Source organism: Haliaeetus leucocephalus, unplaced genomic scaffold, assembly GCF_000737465.1.
Source record: "Haliaeetus leucocephalus isolate CR32 unplaced genomic scaffold, Haliaeetus_leucocephalus-4.0 Scaffold555, whole genome shotgun sequence".
NCBI classification, from domain to species: Eukaryota; Metazoa; Chordata; class Aves; order Accipitriformes; family Accipitridae; genus Haliaeetus; species Haliaeetus leucocephalus.
In genome coordinates this window covers 10,481,179-10,508,170 of record NW_010972991.1, presented here as the reverse complement: position 1 = coordinate 10,508,170, position 26,992 = coordinate 10,481,179, and positions in this window count along the sequence as shown.

Sequence of the window (26,992 nt, the reverse complement as noted above, 5' to 3'; positions counted from 1 at the left end):
TGATATAGCAAAGATATTAGACTGGAGATCAGTATGTTTGTAGTTATTAGAAGAGGAAAAAACTAATAAGAAACAATGGCTGAACTATAAAACCAGTGCCTAGAAGAGACTCATAGTACAAGCGAAACACATACTTTTAACTGATTAGTGACTGAAATGAGTTAAAGAGGGAAGATATCTGCATGTCTGAACTCTACAGTTAGTGCCTTTGATCCATGTTAGTGTCTTCCAGTTGATGCCTTTCTGGAACATATACTTTAATTAAACAGAAGATACTGGCTATATGCAGGTGTGACAGGGTGGGAATCTAACATTTTGACAGGTGTTACAAGCTTTTAATTGATTAGCTACTCCAAAGATTTTGAGGTTTGGTTTGGTTTTGGTTTGTTTTGGTTTTTAAGGAAGATGTTTCACCCTTGTGAAAAACTATTGGGGAAGGTGTTTTGGGGTGACTGGGGTTTTTTTATTTTGGTGCATAGATGTAGGTCATGAAATCTCATAACCTGAAGTGTAGATAAGCTATCCCTGCTTATCTGTAATTTCATGATTGTGACAGTACAGACAAGGTTATGAAAAATCAGCACAAATGATGATATTAATAGCTTTGCTTTTTTTGCTCATGCTGTATTGTTTGGAATAGCTATGTCTGCTGAAAAGTATTTCTTATACATGACTTTTGTTTCTAGTAACACTCATCATGGCCTGCAGATAAATGTAGGACAAGAGAATGGGCAGCAACAAAAATGGGGAGTTGTTAAATAGTGACTAGGTACTTCCTGATGATCAACTGATAGCTGAAGATAGAAGGACCATTGTGAAAATCCAGGCTGCCTTGTCAATAACACAAGCCCTTGCTCTAAGAAACTGCTGCAGGAAATTAATTTCTTAGAGCTACAGTATCTTTTTAAACTCTGTTGATTTTTCATTGAAAGATCTGATGTGACAAAAAAATCTACCACAACTTCAGTCAAGTTCTTTCCATGATTAATTACCCACACCATTAAGAAATAAAGGAGTTCTTTTTTTTCTTTTTTTTCTTTTTTTTTTTTTTCCCCCATTTATCTGCCTTCAGCTTGCAGCCACTGTACTTCATTATGGCTTTGTCTGGTCTACAGAAGCCCCTGCAATCATTGAAGTCCTTGTAGGCTATGGTCACAACATTTCTTTATCATCTGGGGTAAATCCATGGTAAAAACTCTCTCCAGTGTCTCCCTGTGGAGCAACATGACTATAGGCATCATGATGGGGGAACTAGAGCCTTCCTGGAGCCACTGAACGTGAAGATCTGCAGTGCCCAGGGGTGGCACAAGGAGAGGCAGAGCAGGGAGAACAGCTGATGAGCTCAGAGCCACAGGTGAAACAGCAGAGGGAGGGGACATCCCAGCAAAGTGACAAGGCTGCGTGAGTAGGAAATGGAAAAGTGAAAAAGGTTAGTGTTCATATAGCTGGACATGTTATGATTCATATACAAATGTCTGGAAAAGTTACTCTGAACTGGATGATGCCAGTGTTGCAAATAAATCAGAAATGGAATGGAATACATTGACAAATACGTAAGTAAAATATTGCATATCATCAGTATCTTTCTTTGAGTCTGAATTGCTGAAAGAGCAGTCGTCATCATAGCACTCAGACATGTATATATATACCTCCTTCTGTATTTGCTTTTTAAAAGACTTGGTTCCCAGTTCCCATATTCCTGATACCCTCACACCCTGGAGGAATTGGTAGATTGCACCGAGTGTAAAAGTCATCCCAGACGGCTGCCTTCAACTCCTTTAATGTTTGCTGAAGTGTGTGGGTACACCCTGATGCTTATCACAGTATCACCCAGTGTGGTTTAAGACATGGTTGATTCTATTATGTTAAGAAGGAAGGAATAAAGATGACTGTAACCATAACTGTTTGAATATAATGTATCTGTCCATGTTAGAGGCAGGCAAAGATATTATACGGCTTATATCTTTCAGTAAATAAGGCTATTAACATTTCTTTGTTTTTCATATACAGGTCAATTAAAGTATACTCCTCCTACTGAGAATGATATAATACAATTTCAGTGTTAATTCATTCTCATCCTCCCTCATCATAAACGTTTCTTGCACAACCAAATTCACTCCAGGCTGTTCAGCCCTGCATGCACATCTTGAATTTCATTACAGTGTTCAGTACAGAGATCATCCGAGCTGTGAAATAAGATATTTAATAAAAATTTCAGTACATTCATGGTTCCAGGAGTTGAGACACTAAAAATTCATCTTACAATTATATCATCAGACCATTCTGAGAGAACATTTGTTTAAATTTCATATGGGACACTGTTATCAAACTCAAAGGTGGAGAAGAGCAAACCAGGTCTCCGTTGTGACTGGATAATAAGATAAAGGAATGATTTATAATTTGAAAGGGTTTGCACACATGAACAAAACCATCCATTCTTGCCAGTGCCAGGTGGAAAACTAATCTTTGTGTGCTGCACTGATATTATTTTCACTTCCTTTAACTACTATGTGCAACCTGAACAGATGTAGAAAAATCCAAACCAATCCAAAACAAATCAATGGTTTCAGTGAGAGTGGAGGCTGTTTAACATCTCCCTAGAGATAATCAGCACCACTTAAGACTGGCTGTTATGTTACTACACATCCCATAGTGTAATAGAGGAAACTTACCCTAAATGATTTAATACTTGTAGGACTCAATGAGCTTAGTCTAAAATGTCTGCTTCATACTGAAAAAAAATTATTTAAATATTTAATTAGATACTTTAATGGATAGCTGCTATTTTTTATATTAAGTAGATGGCTAAATATACAGCACATTACTATGTTTATCATCTTAATGCAACATGAACAAAGATAAGAGGAAGCGATGGAACAAATAGTAATACAATATATTTCCAGGGAATGCTAAGTTCCCAGAGCACTGGGCATGTGGTACAGTGCTTGGTGCAATATAAAAGGGTAAACTAGAGGGCAGACTTTACTCGAACTGCTCTGTTTTTTCACCACGACACTACTTTTCATGCCCACAGCCCATTCTGTTGCACTGGCTGGAAAAAAAGAGAAACAAACCCAGGAGCTGTCCAGTCTCCAGAGACATTGTAACTTCAAAAAAGGATTGTACTGAGCTGGAGGCACAAGCCTCTGGAGATAGTTACTTTATCACTTCATAAATATGCGTTTTGATTACAATATCTATTCACTGCTCCCATCAGTACAATCACAGATTTATTGTCAAGGCTAAATACACTTTTGGCTTGAGGAAATAAAAATGATTTTATTTCATTCAGAACACTATTTGGACCTCTTTCCTAGGCCCTGTTACATTTTGGTCACAGAAGAGCCAGACTTAAAATAACTAGAAATCAACAGTAAAACAGTGCATTGGATTTTTAGTTGTGTCCACTCATCATATCTTTCTCTTTCTCCGCTATTACCACCAAAAATGCTTCTGCACTAGCCCCGTCAGCAGTATGGATTTATGCCGTCTCTAAGGTCTCATTTGGACTGTGCCTACTGTCAGCAGCATTTGCTGTCCCTGGGTTACCTCCCGCCTTTCTCCTGCAGAAGGTCTCTGTGTCCGTATCACCCTACTGTGGGAGTCAAAGCAATGGCCCTTTGGCGATCAAGTAACAAAGTCTATCCCTCGCTAGCTATTTCAATTATCTTTAGGAAGATTTTTGCTGGGAGACCACACCAAACAGCCTTAGGCAGCTCAAGAAGAGGATTTTTAGACCTCCAAAGTAAGTTTAACAAGTATCAGACTTTTTTAGTAACCTCCGTGCTGCAGCTGATGTCCAGGGCTGGAAAACAGGAGTTTCTGTGTTCAGCTATTTCTGCCATAACAGCCGGAAGAGCGTGGAGTGCCCGAAGTAGGTCGGGTGTCTGGGTTGTGTCGGTCACCCCAGTGACTCAAGGCATCCAGGTCCCACAGGTGTTGCAGGCACTTGAACTGCCTGGTTTGCTGGAGTTAGCTGGAGTCCTTTCTCTCTTTGAGGATCCCTGGTCCCCTCAGTCATCCAGGGGACGCAATTGCCTGCAGCAACCCTGTCACGTCAGTTACCTCAATTACTCGCCTCAGCCTGTTGTGGTTTACAGGAAAGTGCAGCATAAATACCATGGAACTGATGGAACCTGTTTTGAAAAGGTTGTGTACAAAGGCACTCTTCAGAGCCCATGTGTTTTGAATTATCTCTGTATTTCTAAAAACATGATCCTTCAATATATATAACCGGAGCAGTTATTCACAATTTTTTTACTAAAACTAAAAATTATCAAAATTGTTTTCCTAGTAAAAAATTAAATCCAATAAATTCAATTGACCCTTCAATTACCAGGTCAGCAAATACTTGGCATTTGAACGAAGTTTTGCTCCAAATAGCTATGTCTGTCAAAGCTTCCGATTTGGATTTAATGTAGGAAACAGTGTGTGACTGACCATACTTACAGGCGTTATTGCTATTGCTTTGTGAAATGTTAATTTCTTTAAAACAAATCAACTGAGTTGTGGAGGTACACAGCATGATAAGCTGAAAAAAAGTTGGAAATGTAAATTTTCTTTACAGACACTGTAGAAGAGCAATATAAATAATAAGTAGCATTGACAATAACTTTAATAGTAATAACAATAATAATAATCTCTATGGCAACCAGTTCTAAAGGCAACAGGTTCAAAAAAGCAACTGCTTCTTTAGGTGCCTCAGTCCACTAATTACTTTATTATGAATAATATTTCCAGTGTCAAGGAGAATTTTAATATTTTATATTATTAATTATTCATGCAATTTTAGTAAATCCTGATCACAAGCCAGGTTGCAATGTTAACCTTTTCTATTATCTGTGACAACTTTCTCGTCCTGAGCTGCTCTTTAATACACTTTTTGGTTTTCTTGCTGTACTGTGCTCTGGCCTCTAAGCTAGCTCAGTGAAATACAATTTACTGGATAATATTTGGAGTATGTTTAACACAGAAGTAATGTGTATCTTGACTTTACAAATAACATAGAGACTGCACTTAAATACCTATGAACTTTCAGTTATATGCACAGGCATCCAGTATGGTACTGTGATACACAGCATAGCTTGAAAACACGGTGTTGCTTCACAAAATTAAATGTAATAATTGCAGGTAGAAAAGAGTAATTATCTATAGACTGTGAATTCTTTGACACCTCCTGCTATTAACAAGAATACTGCTGCTATAGTATACTGTTTCTATTGTTGAAAAGTCATTTTACATCCAAGTTATGGGAAATATGAAAACAAGAACTTCAGCCAACTAAAATAATTATGATAATCTTGTTCCAAATAGAAGTTCCAGTCCTGTGTTATTGAAGTGAATGGGATTTCTGCCATCAAACCTGAAGGAGACCAGGACTGGGTACTGTATTTTTCAGTGGGTCAGAATACTGACATATATCCCATATAATGTTATTGACCATTCCTTAGACTTCTTAATGTTGCTCCTGTGTTGAGTTTTTTCTGGCTTCGTTGGCTACAACTGCTTTTAAAACCATGGCAACTCTCTTGGCAATCCTCACGCTTTTCATTATTCTTCTTTTTAACTCTAATGTTATTTCACAGAGAAGGCAAATGGTGGAGAGAAAGACAAAAGGAGAGCTGGATCCCCTGTTTCCGCATGTTCAAAGGTAGTTCATGTTAACTTTCCTTTGGAATACATGCTATTTCATAATTTTAGCCTAACAAACAAAAGGAAAGCTGTCAAAACTGCAAAATAACATCCTTATCTTTCTCTAGACCTTTGTAAACAGTTTGAGAAAATGCCAAATGATAAATCTTAGTTTATTTATTGCTCAGAACACAAGCTATCAAAATACTCCATGTTTCAGACACTTATTGAGCTGTGGAAACTGTGAAACTACTACCATTCTCATTCTGAATTTTTCTTATAGAAACAGATAATATCAAGAACAACAAATGATTAAGCAAACCCGAGAATTTTACCTAGGGCAAAATTTCTCCACAAGTTCCCAAAAGAACAAAGATTTTTGTCGTGGGCAACGACTCAGTCATTTTACCAGACAATGCAATTATTTTTTGGCAAAATCTGATAGGCTGTTGCCCTGGAATGGAGAAAAGCTGGTTTTCTTTGGTGCTTAAAAAAATAAATATGTAACTTAACCATAAGATTTTCTGTTTTATGATGTGCAGCATTATCAGGCTGTGTAGCAACAAGTGCTTTGACACAAATCCCTTTTATCAGAAATACAGTACTATATCATCATTTATTTCTACCATGGTAGGAAAAAATGGTGCTTAAGCTGGTCTCTGAATATTGAATAAATTAAATAGTGCACATGGTACTATTAATGAAACAAAGAATGGTAATGTTATCATTTGCATTACAATGCTACTTAGCTGGCGCAACTAAAATGAAGTCTTGTTTGCATAGCACACAAAAAATTCTTTCACCAAACATGTACAGGCCAAATTATGCAGAGGTAAAGACGAGTTAGAAGGCACTGGGAAAGTCAAGACAGCTTAAGACATTTGTCCCTCTGCTGACCCAAGGAGTCTGTGGCAGAGCGGGAACAGAATCTCCAGAGTCTTTATTTAGTGCCCTTAAGACTAGACAGAAATGTTGACAGAAATTAGCATTAAGTTTTCCTCAAAAACACAAGTAGTCATTGCAGTGTGTTTTACACCACAAATGCATAAACACTAAGGAACGATGAGTACATAGAAGAATAATGGCTGCAACTGTTTCTCACCTTTCTTGCACTAAGGAAATCCTGGTATACCTCTATGGTTCATGTGGTTTGTAGAGTGCTGCACATCACAACACTACAGCAGATGAAGCACAGCCTTCTCCCTGAATTTGCACAGTCTCCACTCAGACAGAACTTCCATCATTATAGAACAAGATAATGACCTTGTGTTTTTTGAGGAGAAAGAAGATAGCTTCTTCCAAGGCACTCATTTGAAGACATAGGAATATAAGACACTGTGCAGTCTTACATGATATTCTCAAAGGACTCTTTCCACACAGAGTTCTTAACATTATTCAGCTACTATTCATACTAGAGGAACTCCACTGAGGTCAGTAGACTAGGCCAGATACACCACCAGTGCAATTCCTCTGTTAATCTGGAGTAATTTCTCTGAACCTGATGCGGTTCCTGTGGCAGAGAGCTGAGGGAAGTGAAGGTGTCATTGTGCACTTTAGTCCTGGCTATACCTGTATGATATTTGGTGTAATTAGGGCTTGTGGCTTTGGGTCTTGTGTTAGTCAATGATCCTTTTAGCATTCCTATGGGTTGTATATTGAAACCAAGAGAAAGTGGTTCCTACTTGCTTGTTTTAATGTGAGCAATTGTGCCATACACTTGTTCATGATCTTTACAAATAATTATTTTTTTATATATATATATACAAAAATTATATATACATATATAAATATATTTTTATATACATTTATATACAAATATACATGTATCACCAACACCTACAAAAGCTCAGTTTTGCTCCAATTAAGTCCCATGGAAATAGCATTAGACCTTGTAGAAAGAATAGCCACCTACATTTTTTATGCAGTGGCTGCAAGCACACTATGAACTTGAGCTTTGTTTTGGGGCTTTTAATGATGATCAACACTTAAATTAATGTCTTTGAAAAGCCACTCTACCTGTTTGATAAAACACACTGTACAAACAAGTCTGGTTAATTGTTGCTGTGAATTCAACTTTATGCTTGCTCTAGTAAAAATCTGTCTTGTTTAAGCACAACAGTTGTGGATTTAATTAAATATGTTGCTCAGTGAAGCATCTGTTTAAAACATTAATGAATGGCAGCTCTTCTGAGACCTCCGTATGTAAGGGTTTTTCACTCTGTAACACAACTCTAAAAAGTGTTTTAGAAGTTACAAATGATTAGTTGATTCTTTGGCTCGGGCAGATTTTTCATCATTAAAAGGTACTTCTCTAAACCTGTTTTAATTGATTTAAAACAATTTATGGAATAAAAATAAATTTAAAACAATCAAGGATCCAAATTTTATTCTCACTTACACTGATATTAATGCAGAGAAACTTCAAAAAGTCAGAAGGGTGTATTTCTTTTTTATCACATTTGCTGTAGTGCAATTGTAGAGTATATTCTTCTCTAACTGTGCTTGTACAGCTCCCAAGTATATACATTTCAGGGGGTGTGGTGGTGCATTTCTTCCCCCTCCCCAGGCTGATTTACGAACTCGGGAAGGCTCGCTAGGCCTTAGCATAATTGTGATGAGTCGGGCAGTTAAGCGCCCCTTGGCTGCGCCAGGAACTCTTACGGAGCTAAGACAGGGAGATAGGCTGTGCGTCTCAAGGACTCCTGCTGCCCGGCGGAGGGGGGACGGGAGTAGAGATAGCCAGTTCTCATAACAACCTGCAGCCAGCTCTTTCTCATAACAACCGTGAGACACCACAGTCCTCCCCTGACAGTCTTGGAGCATCCCCTATCTATGTTTTGAGTTTTTCTCAAACAGCCTCGGAATTTTCCAGCACAGCTGGGATTCTAGAAATTTGTTGATGACAAAAGTCAATCATCTCCCCAACCTAGAAACAGCGGTACTGAGTGAGGCCCTTTGAGCTCTCCTGGACCGCAGCGGGCTGCGACCAGCACCTCCCTCCAAGTGGGACACCTCTCAGAGCTCGCAGACTTTCCTGTTTGTGAAAATTGGAGGTCTGCCGCAAAAGCCGACACGACCTGGGCTGATTCTCTCCGTTCCTTGAGGCTTGACCCTTTGCCCATTAAGAAAGAAGCTGAAGCATTCAAAGTGAACATTTTCACTGACCTCGAGGGGAATTTTTAACATGTATACCTCTTTTTCTCTCTCTTTAGTGTCTTTATGAATGCATGTGTACTAACCTGAATAATCTATAGCAAGTAAGTTATAGCAAGTATATTATACTTTAAGTAAGTTAATACTTTCAAATTCTTAATTAAATTACTGTCATGATTTTTATTCAACCATGAATGGATTTTAGGCTGCTATTATACTTATAATCCCTTTAGATATAAACCATTGACCAAGTGTGGGACTAGGAGTTGATCCAGCCGCACCTAGACTCTGACAAGAGTTTAGAAAGCAAGGGGAGTCTTCTCTGAACCTCATGACTCAATGGGAGGGTCTCCCTTACCCTTTCCCACATTTCATTTTACCCTATTATGTTTTCGGTCTCTGTATACATAAGTTTAATTTGATTCTGATTTAATTTTCCTGTGTGTATTTTATCCATGTACTAAGTAATAGAGTGAACTTTGCCAATGAATTCTGTGAAGTCGCACTTTTATACAAATTTCTGTTAAATAACTTTTCTATTGCTAATACAATTGGAGGTGATCCTTTAAGCGATCCGAACCTCTCTCTCATTTTTTAAATTCCCCCCACGACAGGGGGACACCTGATTTCCCAGACCACATCCTCAAAATTGTTTATGCTGAAGTCACAGAGTTACACTGAGATTGCACCAATATAAAATTACAGGGAGGAAGGGGTGAATTGGACTCCCAACACCTCCATAACATGGCAAAAATGCAGCAGTGTTATAAATGAACTTCAGAAGATTTGTATCAACACATGAGGTCAGATCGAACCCAGAGCAGTGCCCAAATCCTGGCAATGTTACTATGCTCCTGACCAGTAATGGGAATTTTGACAGGAAAAAAATAAGAACAAAGTGCTGTTTCATTTTCAGAACAACCAAACCATGGTGCAGTCTGATGGATATGGGAATATAGGAGTTTCTCTGACTGCAGTAGCTATACACAACCACTATATGTAATAAGATTGTCCAAAGATGACTTGGTTGTAGACTAACCGAACGAGATTCTCAACAGAATTGTCACTAACTTGACTGTGTTTAAGAAGAGATTAAAAAATGAATGGACATAGACATTATTCTCACACTACAGGAAGTGTTCCATCCCTAGTTATAGGTAAGAAACACTGGTATTTCAGTTCTTTGAAGCTCATTCGGTGAATAAGCAGAGTTGTTCATCTCCAGAGCTGTTCATGTGGCCCCTTTTATGAGCCAAATGAGTCCCTAAAACATAATAGTGAGAAATCTCTGGGTAACAAAGGGAAATAAGTTGAGCCACCCAGTCTAAATTTAGTAGTGTATTTTGGTAAAGACATTCATGTCTAGCTTTAGCCAAGACATCACCCTTTCTTCATTCAAGTCTTTCCAAACATCTGGATTTCCTAGAACGTCTAGTCTTTCAAGTGTTTACCTGTAAAGCTCTTCAGGAGAAAGTCTGCCTCTATTTGTGCTCAGCATAGTTCTTGTGGCTGTCTTTCAAAAATAAGAAGGGGAAAAAGATGTAAGAGGTGTTCAAACTCTACTTTGCTGACTCCAAAGCCAAAAGAGTCAAAGTGATAAATGAACCTGCTTTTGCCAAGCTCAGAGAAAAAAATGGATGGGCAGCTTATACTACAGGCGAAAAGAAACTTTCTTCTTTACCACTTGAATAGCAAGAGAGCAATCTCTTTTATGAGATTTTTCTCCAAGTACCCACATTTACCAGTAAAATGTCTTTCCACTGTATGTTGTAATCAAAATGGACCCCTGATATCTCATTTCTTAGAGAAAAGCAACAAACACATAGTTCTAGTGTCAGAAACATCCAGAGACAGGAAAATTGCCTTCATGTGAACACTAGCCAATCTAGAGCAGGCTCTGTAAAATGATTCTTCCACATTTTCTCTGCTATGGAAATAATGATAATAATTTAATTATTCAAAACAGGTAATAAATACTGTTATTTACTCTAAAGAGTATAAAATTATGGGAGGCTCTGGATATATATTTCATTGTGCATATTTTTGTTATATTCATAAAAAGTAGCTTACCAGGATAAATTTCAGGCTCTTACCAGTCACTTAATTAATGACATTCTTATTGGGGATAAGACGGGGTTCTGAAAGAAGAAATTCTAAATGTTTGGCTTAATTTTTTTTTTTTTCATGCATGATTTATAGAGCTAGAGTAATATCAAAACAAATGCCAAACAATGCCTTGAAAAATGAATGTTCTCCATCTTTGCTTGGTAATACACTCTTTTTTGACTGGTAGATATCAAATCAGTTTAGTAAGGAATGGAATATAACAATTTTTATTTTACAAGCAGGAAAGTTCAGGCACAAGAATATTAAAACAGTTTACCATCAGTCTTCAGGAAGGTGTGAAGGAGGCCAAGCCTTGTGAGCTCCAGCTGAGTGGTATACATTGTCTACCTGTTGAATGTTGCTGAGATTTTGTGCAAATCAGTTATAACAACATACTCAGCCATACTCATCTTTTCTTCTCAGTATCAGACAAAACCAAAGACATATCTGTTATATGAGAAAAGAAATCTGAACCTAAACTCCTTTTCCATTGCTAAAATAGTCTTTCAGGAAGTCACAGGATTCATCCTGATAAGATCTGGTTTCTAATTAACAGATTTTTATAAAACGAACTATTCTCTCTTCTGAGAAAGCAAAACCCCAAACTCCAGACAGCATCTTTAAGAGATTTTACAATTCTGACCTCAACAGACAAAGAACAGAAACTCAATTAGTGGTGAAAATCTTGGATTACATTTTGGCATCTACATTCTGGGAAGAAGAGAAATATATACACTTAAAATCTTCTATACATATAATCTTCCTTCTCTAAATTATGACAGGAGTATCAGCTTGGATTTTAATTTTCACTGTATATGTCTTGGCTAATCTAGGCTTAAAATTAAATTCTCAAGAGAATCTTGGGTTGTAATGCAAATATGCACACACCACGTTCACATCTAGAAGGCCTGTTCTCCTACTCACAGCTATGACCACAGGGAACGTGTAAGCAACTGCCAGTAACAGAAGAATGAGGACTGTGCCATTGAAGCCATCCCATGGCACAGTGGAAGAAGGTCAGTAGGCTGCATAAGCAATTTGCTATACACCTCAGAGCCTCCTGCTGCCAACAAGAAAAAACTAACTGAAAATATGAGATTATTCTGTTGGAAACCTGAGTGGGGAATGAAACCTACAGCATTTGGAAGACATGTGAGCTCTGTGGCCAAGCAGATGGTGCAGGTTCTCTTCTGAAAAAAAGAAGATGATGCAGTACAGGCAAAGGAGTAGCCTCAGATTGCTAAAGAAATGCAACTTAAACCCTTGAGATCCTTAAACAGTGATGAAAACTTGCCCAGTCAGCACTTCTGAATGCCTGTAGTGACATCCTTAGATCTGTGAGACTTGTTGAACATGGCTTTGCTGGGCTCTTGGTACTGAGGGATCAACATTTCCCATTCCTAACTTGCACAGCAAATCAGCTGGTTGCTACACAAGTCCTAAGGGCTAGTCCTGAACCCACTGCTTGGACCTGGGAAACCCTACCCTTCCAGATTGTCAGAAACATTTCTAAGTTTTTTCACTTAATTCAAAAGCCTCCTTACACAATGAAAATATGAACATTCAGAGCTCTAAGGCTTTGTTTGTTTGCTTTTTGATAATTTTCTCGAAGACCCATTAGGGATCTAAGGTATAATTATAGACTATTTCTGATTTTAATTGAAAAAACAGAATGTTAAGTCCTTCCCAAAGTCATCTTTTCTTTCTACGTGTAACAAATGGAAAAGCCTGTTATTTAAGCCACAATTAAATATATACATTTTCCTTGCATATAATTACATTCACTGCATGGCATACTGCTTTCACTTATCCATAAAGTATTAGAAAAAATAGACTGCACAAAACCTGCTAAAAGTACTCTAAAAGAAATAATTTTTACATCTTCTTAAACAAACCACAAAAGGAACTCTGCAGAAACCATTTATCTCTTTTGTAGGTCACTTCAAATTTGACTGTTAAACTAAAATAAAGAAAACATTCTTTTTCAGTTACTATAGGGCAAGAAGGTGCACAGAACTGATTGGAACCTATATTTTGGTTCAGGCTCATCTCTTACTGAAAATTTTCTGAGTTATTTTCAGTGGAAATAACATAGTTACTCTGTCACAGGGATTACATTTATGAGGAGAACTGCCAGGACTGATCTAATACTGATAAAAACAAATATTGGTGTGAATTTATAGACTAAATTCACAGCACAATCTAACACCGTTTTGCCCAAGACATAGTTTTATAATTCAGAGGAGACCAAACCAAGTGACTAAATAAATATAATATATTATATATGACTTTACAGGTCAGGGCTAAAGTATGTTGGCAGATCTGGTCGGTGATGCACCAACCATCTTTGTCTAAGCACATATACATGACTTGGGAATTAAACAGAAAGCAGCCTATTTTTCAGCTAGAAAGTCCAAGACGCCCTGTCATACTCATTCATTCACACCTCAGTAGAAAACTACATGGCTAGTGGATTCAGTGTTTTCCTGATTGTTGTTTCTTTTTTAAGTGCCAATAGATTATTGGCTCCATTTGAAGTTTTAGTAAAGCAATAAATCTTTTTGGAGATTCCAGTCCACTTTCTGATATTTTCAAAAGTTCTGATGGCCAGGCATAATTTGGAAAACAAAATGAATTCTCTACCAGATTGGCCCCGTGCCCTACCTTCATTAGAGCAGTGGGACCATTTTGCTTCCTAGAGTTGCATTTTGAGAACTGCAGGGCCTGTGTGTATCTCATTACTGTCTGGAACACCCTGTGTGCTGCAGAGGAGAGAGGCATTGAGTTATGGTTGGAGGTGGAACACAGACCAAAGCAAGGGAGACAAAATTCAGTTTTAAGCCAGAATATCCCTTTCCCCACCACATAATTTGATATATTAGTTCTTTTAATCCACATGCAGCCTCTGTCATTCAGGAGGTAGAACAAAGAACCATTGGTGGAAGGGATGGAGTCCTTTGGGAGAAACTATTTGAGAAAGCCAAATGATTCCTGACCAATCAGCAAGAGCAGGATTCTGGTTAAAAGGAGAGTAAAAAATGTAAAAAAGAAAAATTGTCTTGGGCATGGATACAAATAATAGAGTAATAGAGCTTGCATAAACCTGTACTGCTGGAGATTAGGACTGGAAGAGATCACTGGAACATCTACTGTAACTTCTTGCAGAAGAAAGGCCATAGAAATACATCCAGTTAATAAACTAATCTAACTGACTGTTTTTCTTCACTGCGTGAAGTAAAATCCATGGTGTTTCATATTTATTTATGTTCAAGAAAGAAATTTTATTTACTCTGTAGAACTTATCTATAGTAATGATTGTGTCCACACAGACTTGATCACTGGTTTCCGTGTGTTCTACATAGAATGGAATTAATTATTTAGGACTGTAATAGTCGATGTCATTTACTCCTCTTTTTGCTATCTTTTGTGGCTGCTCAGTTCCTTCTCCACACAGAATTTCAGGTGCACAGACTCCTTTCACTGGCAATGCAGTGTTGGTCCTGTGGACAAAAGTCCCCAAATGGACACGGTGAAAGAACAGAGGGAAAGGACAGGTTTTTTCTGTGCCATTTTCCTCTTTAAGTGACTATCTATGTGATATGGTAATTGATAAGTATTCCTCCAGCAGGAGGAGAGAGAGGAATCACATTGAAATCCCTCTGCAAGACAACACCACCAACATTCTAACAGATCTGGATAACAATATCAAAGAGACGGTCACTGTGGCAGGGAGCTCCATGCATTTGTCTGATGTGGCTCACCTGCCATGAGAAAGAATAAAGACCTACAGGCCAGAGAGACAGGAAGCATTACACCAGAGACTTTGGTAAGTCAAACAGGTTCATTTTTTTATTGTTTGGGAATATAACAATATTATTCACCTCACAGCTGAAATGCAGGAGCTGTGATACTGAAAATTTTTAACGTTTATTTTGGATCATTGTGGTGGGCTTACCCCAGTCAAGTCCCAAGCAGCTAAGCCCCCAGCCAATGGCTTGCTCCCCCCAGCAGGATGGGGGAGACAATCATAAGGGCAAAAGTGAGAAAAACTTGCGCATTAAGACAAAGACAGTTTAAGAAATGAAGAAAAAAAGGAAAAAATCAAGTGATGCAAAGGCAATCACACCACCTCCCACCAGCAGACCAATGCCCAGCCAGTCTCTGAGCAACAGCTACCTTGAAAAAACTCCTGGTTTTATTGATGAAAATGGTGTTATATGATGTGGAATATCTCTTTGGTCAATTTGGATCAGCTGTTGTGGCTGTGTCCCCTCCCAATCTCTTGCCCATCCCCAGCCTACTGGTTGGTGAAAACCTTTGACTGTGCAAGTGCTGTTCAGCAGTAGCTAAGACATTTGTGTGTTATCAACACTGCTTTGGTCAAAATCTAAAACACAGCACCATACAGGCTACTATGAGGAAAGTTAACTCCATCCCAACCAGACCCACTGCAATCATGAAAGATAAGAAATCAACCACAGTTAGTATTTTGCCAGAAAATATCAAACATTACACTGAGACTTACAGATATTGACAAGCTTTTTCAAAATCCTACTTACCTATAATAAAATAGCTTCTAATTACTTTTCAAAACTTGCTATACTGCAGAATAAGTGGGATTCAAGTACTTGCTTCTTGTTCAAAGAAAGAGAGATGAATACTGATAAGCTGATACAATATCCAACTTCCAAAGATGTTTATGAGCAAAGAGGAGCTGGTGGTAAATTAGGAGGATCTGCAGAATATGGGGAAGTGAATACTCACAGATTATATATCTCATATATATATCATATATCATATATCTCAGTTGTTACCATCATCACTGCAAAATGTCTCTCACTAGTGAGTGTTGCAGAATTATTTTTTTTCAGACACATTTTTTGAAGTATCGCATACATCATACTTTACTGCCAACAAAAGAAAAGAGAAAATTATCTTTATTCCTGATGTGAGTAGGAGACAGTAAAATGCATTATAGAAGGATGACATGTAGTTGTAAAGGCCAGTACCGAACTGCTATGCAAAACTCACCCCACCTGTGTGTTTGTTGAACAAACGGAAAAATGTGGAAAATCAGCAAATAATTTCACATGCAGCTGTGGATGGATGAACCAGTTACACGTAACTTCACAGATACTAGACTGTGTCTGATAAGCAAATGAACTTCTCATGGTTAAGAAATCCTCCTCTAAGATGATCTTCCATTAAAGGCAGCTGAAACAGAAATGTCTTTCTTTTAGGCATGTATTCTTTCTTATTTGACACGTATGTCAAATGTCCTTGTTTCTGCAGAGCAGTTGCGTGTCTGTCTATCTATATGGAACCATATGTTCCCTACCACCATATCACAGAAATGCCTATCATTACCAGATGTTATTCTCAACACAGGCAGAATTACAGCACTATTATATTCATGACAGAAGTAAAGAAGTGAGGCACAGGTTGGAAGAGGAGTTAGAATTGCAGAAAGATGGGTGTCTTTCCTACACTAATAAGTTTCTTCCGCTACGGTTATACCTGCACCTCTGTCAGCAGACAGACCTAGCAGAGTTAAAAATCTGGCTGACAGGACTCTTTCTAAGGAACCTATATGACACTAGGAGTGCCAAAGCCTGAAAACTCTTTTCTTTCTAGCGTTGTGTCAATGCCGGGGTTTCTGCTGAGAAAGCTCTGTCATTTAGAGAACACACCAGGCATCTAAAATCATCATGGTCTGCTGAGTGAGTACAAAATACAAGTCATCAAACCTCCTTTTCAGATGTACCTAAAGCCACTAAGGATTTCACTTTTAATACCTGAAGCCAAGTTCCCTTATCATCCAACCTGCTTAGCACTTGGACCACTTTCCTGCCCATTGTAAGGGCTACAAAGATGGGAAACCAGGGGCAGAGGGGGATGAGGGAGTTGCCGAAGATGGCAATTCCATCCAAGGTAAAAATATCCAAAAGCAGCTTGTTGCTATCAGTAAAACTATTGCCATGGCAGAAGGACCCATCATCTGACAGGGAAGGGGTGGCAGAGAACTCACCCTTGAGAACACCTGGAGAAGACAATGAAGAAATATTTGTCATGTTCACATTAAGTACCAGCTTCTGCCATTAGCAGTAGAGCAGCTTAAGAATGACCTTAGCTGCCCTAAAATCTACCCTAAACCTGAACAGGGTCATGACCAAGTAGCAATGAGTTTCCTCCTTGTGAATAAACACCTCTAGCCTTTGGCCTATTCCAGCTGCCAAGTTTGGCAACTGTGATGGACTGCAAGTTCCTAGTCAGATCCTATCATCTCTGTTAGTCAACATGCCTTCCCTGGAAATTGCTTCCTGAACTAGTCCAGGATCTTTCTGTGGGAGCTCTTGCAAGAGAGCTCAGGGAACAGGATGAAAGTGCTGGTGAGTTTATTTCTTAACCACTTCATCTGAGTAGATGGAGTACAGGTTCTGTGCGGGATGTCAATACTGGCTGCAAAAGGGAAAACAGCAACAGAATCCCTAAAACAGAAACAGAATCCCTTTCTGGGATCAAGCTCAGCTTGAAGCTGTACCCTGGCACCTTCACCCTTTGCAGACATGAGAGGTTTGGATGCCATAGCCCCAGATACAAGCTTAGAGTGGGACAGCTTCTCCTTGGTTTCTTTGCAGAACATATGCAAAGGGAAAACTGGCATCCAGGACGTCCACATCATCTTCCTCTGCTCCACCAGCCAAGCAGCAGCCAGCAAAAAACCACTGCCTCTGAAGCACCCAGCATCATCCTGGTTGCTGAAGAGCACAGGTACAACTTCAAGAGGTCATCTCCTGGAGAAAGAATGAATGACTGGACCTAACTGCCTGGAAGCTGTGGTGTCTTTGATAGGAGAGTGGAGATGCCAGGGACTGCTGGTGACACAAGGGTCACCAGACCTGTAGTTACAAACTTGTAGGGTGTGAACTCTTCATTGCTCTACTGTCTTTCCTTCTTGGGGCCAGACAGCCCCTCTCAGCATGCAGACCTCCTCCAAGCCCAATGGAGCCTGACATCCATGAGACTGAGGTATGCAGACAGGCATGTAGTGCAGGAGCACAAGAGGGAACAAGCTTAGTGGGAAGCCACTTCAGGATGAATCATGAACTTGAGTGGAACAGGTGAAGGGGGAGAAGGAACTGTTTGATAATGGCCATCCATGGGAGCAGAAAGCTGTGGGAAATTAAAGCCTCTGTGAGAAAGATGATGGGCTTTCTTTCACATTTATTTCTTTTGAATTGTTTTATTTCTGGGACAGAATCACCTATGCTTTTCTACAGACTGTACTCAGGCAGAGAGAGGGATTGAACCTAGGCTCCCATGAGAATTTCCTAAATAAATACCTTAATTATTTGGGGGAATAAAGATGAGGATTGGCTACAAAGAATGAGTGGGCGATTAAATGATTAAATGGCAGATGAAATCCAATGTAGGTATATGTAAAATGACATATACAGAGAGAAACAATCCTGATTTTATAGGTATTAAATGGTGGGCAGAGAGATTTTGCAGTTGTTATAGAGAGCTTTGAAAAAATAGCAGCTCAGTGCTCAGGACCAGAGGCCCATTATTGATGTTTCTGTGATGTGTGTGTCCTTGCCTGTGCTGGTGAACCTTGCATTTGATGACTACAATCCATCTCACTATTGATAGTTGAGAGTGGAATTTATAATGAGATATCAGTAGTACAACATGCCCCAAAGACTAAGATTATTCTGATTTAAATGAAAATCAGCAAAACACAGCTATTAAACACATTGGTATTCAGTGGTCTTTTGAAGCCTCCATTTAAAATGTAAAGCTCAGGTGAAGTCTCTGCTAGGCCATGGACACTTTTGAGGATTGCTCCTTCAACATTACCCAAAAAGAAACAGAGGGTGAGACTGTTCAAATATTTAAATCATACTTTTTTATGACTTACTGGGAGGTAACTGAAGTTTTTCATAAGCATGGGGATTCGATTCAGATACTCTTAAAATTCCCTCAAAGTAGAAAAAGTAATATATTAGTATGCTTCATTTTAAATACTTTTCTTTTCTTGGCAATGTAATACCACAGGAGACATTGTTGCTAAGCTGAAAGTGTTTACATAAGTAAGTGCAAGAATAATAATGAAAATAACTTCTCAAAGTTCTAAATTATTGTTTTTAATCTTTGAAAGAGGCATGTTTATAAAATAACTGAACGCTTGATACTTGCTGACTATCTCTATTAGTGTTTGACCAGTCTACTTGCTTATTTTTCATGTTCTTCAACATCCTGCTAGTTGCTAATAGCTCATATGTTTGCCTTCTGCACAGGTTGGTTTGAGTGCAAGCCTAACACCTTTTGAGGCAAATGCTATTTTTAGTTATCAATGTATAATTTTTTCATTTTTCATGCCTGCAAGCTCCTCAAAACTTCCTCCTTCGAAAGCCCAGCACTGTCAGGGGACATTGAAAAAGGGAATTTTCCTTAGTATTCTCTAAGCCTTACCATAAAGGGTATGGAGCACAAATGCAAAATTCCCTTAACCCAACAGGGTCATAATTTCAGCCATGATCTCAATCCAAGGAGTTTGCAAATTAAGTTGAGGAGAGGCACAGCAAGCAAAAGGAGCGAAGAGAAAATTGACAATAATATAATATGTCTCTTACTGTTTGGTTTTTTTTTTAATTTATATGGGGCTCTGTTATTCAGCTCTAACATAAGGGGAAAGAATGTGAACAAAAGAGAGATTTCAGGTATGATATAGATACATTGCCATATTTTACTTTAATGTGCCACTATTAGGGTAACAAACAGTAAACATTCTGGTTTAAGCATTTAAGACATGAAATATTCAGATCTATCTTAAATACAAGTAGGAATACCAACCTTACTAACCAACCTATAACTGTTAGTGCACAGATATTTGAGGTGGAAAAATCTGAGTCTAAGAACAAGAACAAAGTACTAAGTAATTTTCTAATGGCCATACAGGAAGCCAGTGGCAGAGATTCTCCAGCAGGTATTTTCCTGAACACCTGCTTACTCAACCTTCTACAGTTGCAGGAAAGTTTTATTTCTCATATCTTCCTCAAAGAAGATAAAATAGGAAAATACCTTAGCTTAGTGGTAACTTTAAAATATTTTGGTTTTCAACAGTAGTTAATGCCCTTTTCTTAGTCTTTTTTATATATATATATATGTAACAAAATTATTCAAAAGTATCCCCAAATGTAAAGAATTATCGGCTTCAATTTTTTTTTTCTTCTTTTCAAGTTATCTTTGATGTCTGTGACCAGAACTCCAGTGCTGCTGCAGTCACGGCTTGAAGTACTTTCCCCAAGATTTGTGCCATTTCAAACATTCCCTTAATATTAAAACAAATGAAAATCAGGAGGTATCTAATTGTCCTGGTTTTGATTTTGTTAATAAAATGTGAAAGGTTAAAATGGAGCACAACCATTCCTTAAAGCTAAAGCCATAGCAGCACCAAGGCTTCAAAGATGACTTGAAAATGAAAGGCTAAAAAAAACCCCAAACCAACAAACCACGTTACAATAAAGCACAATATTTAAAATAATTGCAGGCCCTCAGTTTCCACTGAACTTAAAGGGAGTTTCATGATGACTTGGTTCCTAGGATCAGGCCCAGGCTGAATAAAAGCATATGAGGATTCTGCAGCAAGGCCAGCATCTGTGTATGTGCTTGTGTTGCAACATGCATTTTGTAAAAGAATGATGCTTAGACAACAAGACTTGTATCTATTTGTAATGCGGCCACCCTGTCCAACAGATAGATTGAAATACAAATTCACTGCGGATCATCTGAATATTTATTTACCTCAAATCATATTCCTAGCTTATCTTGTAGTGGCAAGAATCCGGCATTTCACTACTCTCTGTAGTGCCACAGTCTCCATCTCTCCCCATTTCCACTCCCAGATGCCCCTTCTACTAACAGTCAGTGGGACTGTGTGAGTGCCTCTGTTATTGCTCAGGGAAGCATCTAGTTCACCGAGGCAAGCTTTCTTGAAAGGGAAACCTATCGTCACACATACAAAAAGCTTGTCCATTAAAACCAGGAAAGATTAGTTTCTTCTTTACAGGAATTAAAAGGAAAACAAGAATGTTGCCTATCCTTTCCCTGTCCAAGTCATCAGAGCCTTTCCAACACTTGCTAGTATGCAAGTTAATCCTGTACACCAGAACCAAAGGTAAATCCATAGAAAAGAACCAAAGTGTACAGTTGCCACTACAGATGCACTTTGTATTTCAGTGCGTTCAGACAGCTTTTTTCTCTTTGAAACAATCATACGGAAAATAGGCACTCAGTTCTGCAAGGTGCTGATAAGATATCATTAGAAATGTGAAAGAGGTTTGTATGAGCAAAATCTGAAGGCATTGGCTCTGTATGGGTGATAGTCTAGGTTTTTATAACTTTAGCTATGCTCTTAGTTTGAAGGTCTTAGTTCAGTGAAACAGATGAAGATTATTCAGATGAGGCCAGCTGGGACCCCTGCCACATAGAGCCAACTATATATTTAAACAAGTGCTTCAGATGCCTGTGTCCTCAGGAACAGTGTATTATAAGGTACTATATACACTATTAGTAGCAGGGAACTTTTTTTTCCCCAGTCAGCTATGGAAAATCTTACAGAGATTAGCTTTCTGAAAATGAGAAATTAAATATTTACAGAAAAACAAGTTCTTCTGCTCTGGTGCTGTAGTTACTGACAGTGTGCTTGACTCTTTTATCATAAAGAGCAAAGCCTCCTTTAGGATATAGGCAGCCACTTATTACAAAGGGGTGATTAAGTGGCTGAGATATTTCTGAGGCAGAGCATGGTTTAGGTATTGTGTCCTTTTTAATCCCATAGCATGCTCCCTTGTAAGTGAAGTGGCAATTTCTTACAGGCCAATCTGAGTCAACAAGTGCTTTGAAGCCCCTGCAGACAAATGCTGTCTACAGTGTTATTTTTATTTCTTGATACTTAGCTATTCAAGTAGGGTTTGTTTTTTTTTTAAAGCACACCATTTCATATTAGTAGGAAAGCTCTGTTGCTTCTGCTGGTATCCATCTTTATCTATTTGCATAGCTTTTTGGTGGGGTCTGAGCATCCCTGTCCACCATTACAGTCAAATACTTTACAACATCTCTGAAAAGCAAGTGTTTTGACAGCGTCAATCATTTCCTACCTAGAAAAATTTTCAGTTCTTAATCAAGGTAGAGGTTTAGAAAGAGCAGTGACTGCAGAAGGACTACTAAATCTTCCCTATTAAGCAAAGACCCTGACTCAGAGGTCATGGAAGGAATGATAATGCCTGAGTCCTAGCAGAGAAAGGACCAAACCGCCTATTAGAGGAAGATGTTCAGCAGAGGTAGTATCTAATCACCTCTTGTCATAGAAGCAATACTGTAGAGTTTAGTACAATACTGCATTTTTAAGTCCATATCAGGAATTATAAAACAAAAACATAAATGTCTGCTAAACTCTACAACTAGAAAAATCTGTAGGAAGAAGCCAGGTCTATATGATATCATGTATGTTATTTTACTGATATCTCAATAGAAATTGATCTAATTGTTTACATTACTCATTGTTACTATAATTTTCTATTAAATTGTCCACTCTTTCTGTCACATCACCTTGTGACCTGCACCAGCATCAATGATTGTTTATCCCCCCAGTTGGGATTGAGAGCAGCCCTGAGGAAAAGGACTTGGGGGTGTTGGTTGACAAGAAGCTCAACATGACCTGGCAAGGTGCTCTTGCAGCCCAGAAAGCCAACCATAACCTGGGCTGCATCAAAAGAAGCGTGGCCAGCAGGTCGAGGGAGGTGATTCTGCCCCTCTACTCTGCTGTCATGGACCCCACCTGCAGTACTGCCTCCAGCTCTGAGGCCCCCAACATAAGGAGGACTTCAACCTGTTGGAGCAAGTCCAGAGGAGGACCATGAGGATGATCAGAGGTCTGGAGCACCTCTCCTATGAAGACAGGCTGAGACAGCTGGGGTTGTTCAGCCTGGAGAAGAGAAGGCTCCGAGGAGACCTTAGAGCAGCCTTCCAGTACCTAAAGGGGGCCTACAAGAAAGCTGGAGAGGGACTTTTTACAAGGGCAGGTAGGGATAGGACAAGGGATAATGGCTTTAAACTGAAAGAGGGTAGATTGAGATTAGATGTAAGGAAGTAGTTCTTTGCTGTGAGGGTGGTGAGGTACTGGAACAGGCTGCCGAGAGAAGCTGTGGATGCTCCCTCCCTGGAAGTGTCCAAGACCAGGTTGGATGGGGCTTTGAGCAACCTGGTCTAGCAGAAGGTGTCCCTGCCCATGGCAGGGGGGGGTGGGACTAGATGATCTTTAAGGTCCCTTCCAACCCAAACCATTCTATGATTCTATGATGATTATAGAAAGCAAAGAAATATTTTAAAGGTATTCAACCTCTTTGGTCCTTTTATTTCCACTGGTGAGACTGTTAAACTCAAAGAGAGAGAAAACTAATTCATCTAATCTAAACTTTTCCTTGCTTGCTTGTCAGCAAAAGTCCTATTATGGTTTTTGGTTTATTCAGAGCACTTAAAAGCCTCTGTCATAACCCTACAAATTTTAAGGTTGTATCTCCTCCTATTTCTGTTTTCTCTTTTAATAAAACAGCACAGAAGCTTTCATGTAAGAAGCAGTTTTACACGCAAAGGTGGTCTTCTTTAGTGGCAGAAAACATGCAGGATTTACAGGAATTGTTTTTCAGGTGATCCAGATGGACAGTGTTGGAACCCAAATTCAGTCCATATATGATGGAGTCAACAGGAGTTTCTCCATGGTGTGCTAATGTTCTGCATCATTGTCACTTGGGAGGAGGTATCTTTTTGGCAGAAAAACACTCCACTTTGAAGTGGCAGGTAGAAAGACAAATGCTGAAACTGTTCACAGGATTCCAATTAGTGCCAGTGTTGATGGGTTTCATTGCCTGTGTGAGCTTCAGCTAAACAACTAAGGCCCAAAATGGCATGCAGGATTGCAGAGTAATTAAACACTTTGTTTCATACTGCAGATAGCTCCTTCTGTCTTCTCTTAACAATATATGCACTGGGAACATAAAAAGAAACATGGAAGATTTTGCACTTTTCAGCTTATTGTGGATACAGACCAAAGACCTTACAGGTGGAAGACTCCATATCCAACAGCAATCCCTGGAGTCATGAAACCCCTGGGATGAAGCACAGAGGATGACCAAGTTAAAACCAGTGATTTACCCGACAGGATGTCAGGCAAATACATCATAAGCACAAAGCCTACTTTAGCATATTGGCAGCTGTTTATTGCAAAGAGGTGATTAAGTGTTTGAGATGGTCCTGAGGCAGCACATGGCTTAAGTTTTGTGTTCTGTTTAATCCCACAGCATGCTTCCTTGTAAATTATGTACTTGTGTTTGCAGGAGACAGATTTAGAATATTTGCTAAGTGTCACAAAGTCTGCATGGATTTCCTGCACTGTAGCTGAAAGCTGACTTATTTGAAAGCTGGTAAAAAAAATGGGTTGATATTGCTAACAAATTTCTAATCATTCACATTGTTTAATCATTTACAGGAATATCTCATGTGCATAAACTAATTGATAAGTCTAGCTCATTCAATTAAAGAAAATAATTGAGGTCCTTTTCTAAAGCCACGTAGGTCAGGCCAAATACTAATAAAAGTAGACTACTGTTCCTACCTGTCATTGACTGTGTCAAACAGTGCTTGAGTCAGCTTATTTTTCATAGGAAGCATTTTTTTTTTCTGTTCATTAGTTTGATCCATGCATTTTATATCCATTTGCGTGGACAGATACTTCTTTTCTGCTTCTTACCTTTGGAACAATACCTCAGTAGACCATGACATAACACCAGGCAGTTGTCACTGCAGAAACCTACATTTACTAGCAGAATTGAGTTCCCTACTTGAAACCTATTTGTTTTCATCTCCTTGCTCTACCTTTGACTTCAAGAACAGTGTGCTCTGTTTATCCAAGAGGAGGTAAAGACAAGACTGTCATCCCCACCCAAGATGTATATGTGCACACAGCTCATGCTGGTATGTACACAGGTGGAGTAAATTCCTCCACCCTAGGCATACATATCTCATACTTAATCCACTCTCCTGTCTGGGCAAAGATGTATTTCTACCTTCCTTTCTCCTCCCATAACAGTAACAGGTCTACGTGAAGAGAAGATATGTCAAACAGATGGCTTGTAAAAGCTGCAATCCCTGATGCCTGACCCCATCCAGCCACCCCTTCCTCCAGGCGAAGAGCCAGAGGAGGGGTTGAAGCAAGGTGTTGGAAAAGCTTATGTCAGATGAGCAGACACAACTGTATGTCCCTGATGTTTAACCTGCAAATGATTTCAGATCCTGAGCCTGGCTGCTGTCCAACCTCATACCATGATAAGATTTGAGCAGGTACCATCCTCCCTGTATGCAGCATGGCTAGTGCCTTTGGTGGGAAGCTGAGCTTGTTGACTTGAGGTATTTCAATGGATGAAACTCTTTTCTCCCTTCCTTTCACAGAAATAATTTGGCATCTTGTTTTGTTATAGTAGGCCAATGACACTTTGCTACCTCAAAGGGTGTTATGCTGGTATGCTTATGTTTGTAAATGAGGCAGGGAAAAATTTTTAATGAATAACAAATTTGCTAAAATATCTTTGGAAACCAAAACTATGTGAAAAAATTGTCTGAAATTAAAAAAAATATACACCTGGGAATATTTTGAAATGCCAAGAACTTTTCTTCGACATTTTCAAGTAAAACTTCTGGGCTTTTGTGTCAGGCAACTTTTTTCATTAAAGAGAACAACAAAAATTTAAATGAAAGAAGGAAAAATACAGGATTTAAATAATCTTGAAATATGTAACAAAACAAAAATGATGCGCTGAAAAAACAAGTTTTGAATTCATAAAATCCTAATAGGGAAGAAGTAGTTTCTCTTCTGTCCCCAAAAAGAACTACTTTCCTCAAAACTGATTTTCTTCCCTTATATTTTGGCAGGTATGCAAGCCACCAGACTGAAACATGCCATTATTTGCTCACCTATATTCATAAAGCACTTTGAAATACCAGAACTGCCAAATGTCATTTATATATTCTTAATCACTTTGTTCATTCCAATTACAGGTGACATTATCAAACAGGAATTGCTATTATTCTCTGTGGAAACAATTTCCTCTCCTAATAACCTTTATTAGACACTCAAATATCTGGGATAAACTGTACTAAATAATAGTAATCAAACAGTAAACTAAGATATTTGCTATTGAGCTTAATGCAAGTTCAAATCCTTTGTAAAAACATCTTATTAATCTAAAATATGAAAAAATATGAAGGAAGACACTGCAAAAAAAGGAGACCTTTGAATATAGTTGCAGATATTATATCACTACTATGTCAGAGGCCTCTCCACACAGCTTTATAGCCCACAATAAGTCTATTGTTTAATATAAAGACTTAGCTGTGGACAGAAATGTCCAACTGCATAGCCATAAATGATTAAAGACAAGTTTGGGGTCTGTGAGATTTATTTGTTTATGAATATAGTTCAGAGTGCTTAATCCCAACAGTGGTCTGTAGAAGACAAAAAATGAGAGAGTCATGTAAAAGTCTTTGTGGCCTATATTTGAAATGGAAAAAATGCCCTATATCAGCATTGAATATAAGTTGAAGATGGAGCAGTTAGGTGATTATTGGAGCAGAATGAAAGCAGCTGCAGTACAGGGTAGAGGGATTGCTGGTCTGGTCTGCTTTGTGTTAGAGGGTTTCATTGTGTCCTGGTTTCAGCTGGGATAAAGTAAATTTTCTTCCTAGTAGCTGGTATAGTGCTATGTTTTGGGCTCAGTATGAGAAGAATGTTGATAACACACTGATGTTTTCAGTTGTTGCTAAGTAGCATTTATACTAAGTCAAGGATTTTTCAGCTTCTGATGCCCAGCCAGCAAGAAGGCTGGAGGGGCACAAGAAGTTGCAAGTGGACACAGCCAGGGTAGCTGACCCAAATTGGCCAAAGGAATATTCCGTATCATGTGATGTCACTCCCAGTATATAAACCTGGGGGAGTGGGGGCCTAGGGGAATTGCTGCTCGGGAGCTAACTGGGCATTGGTCAACGA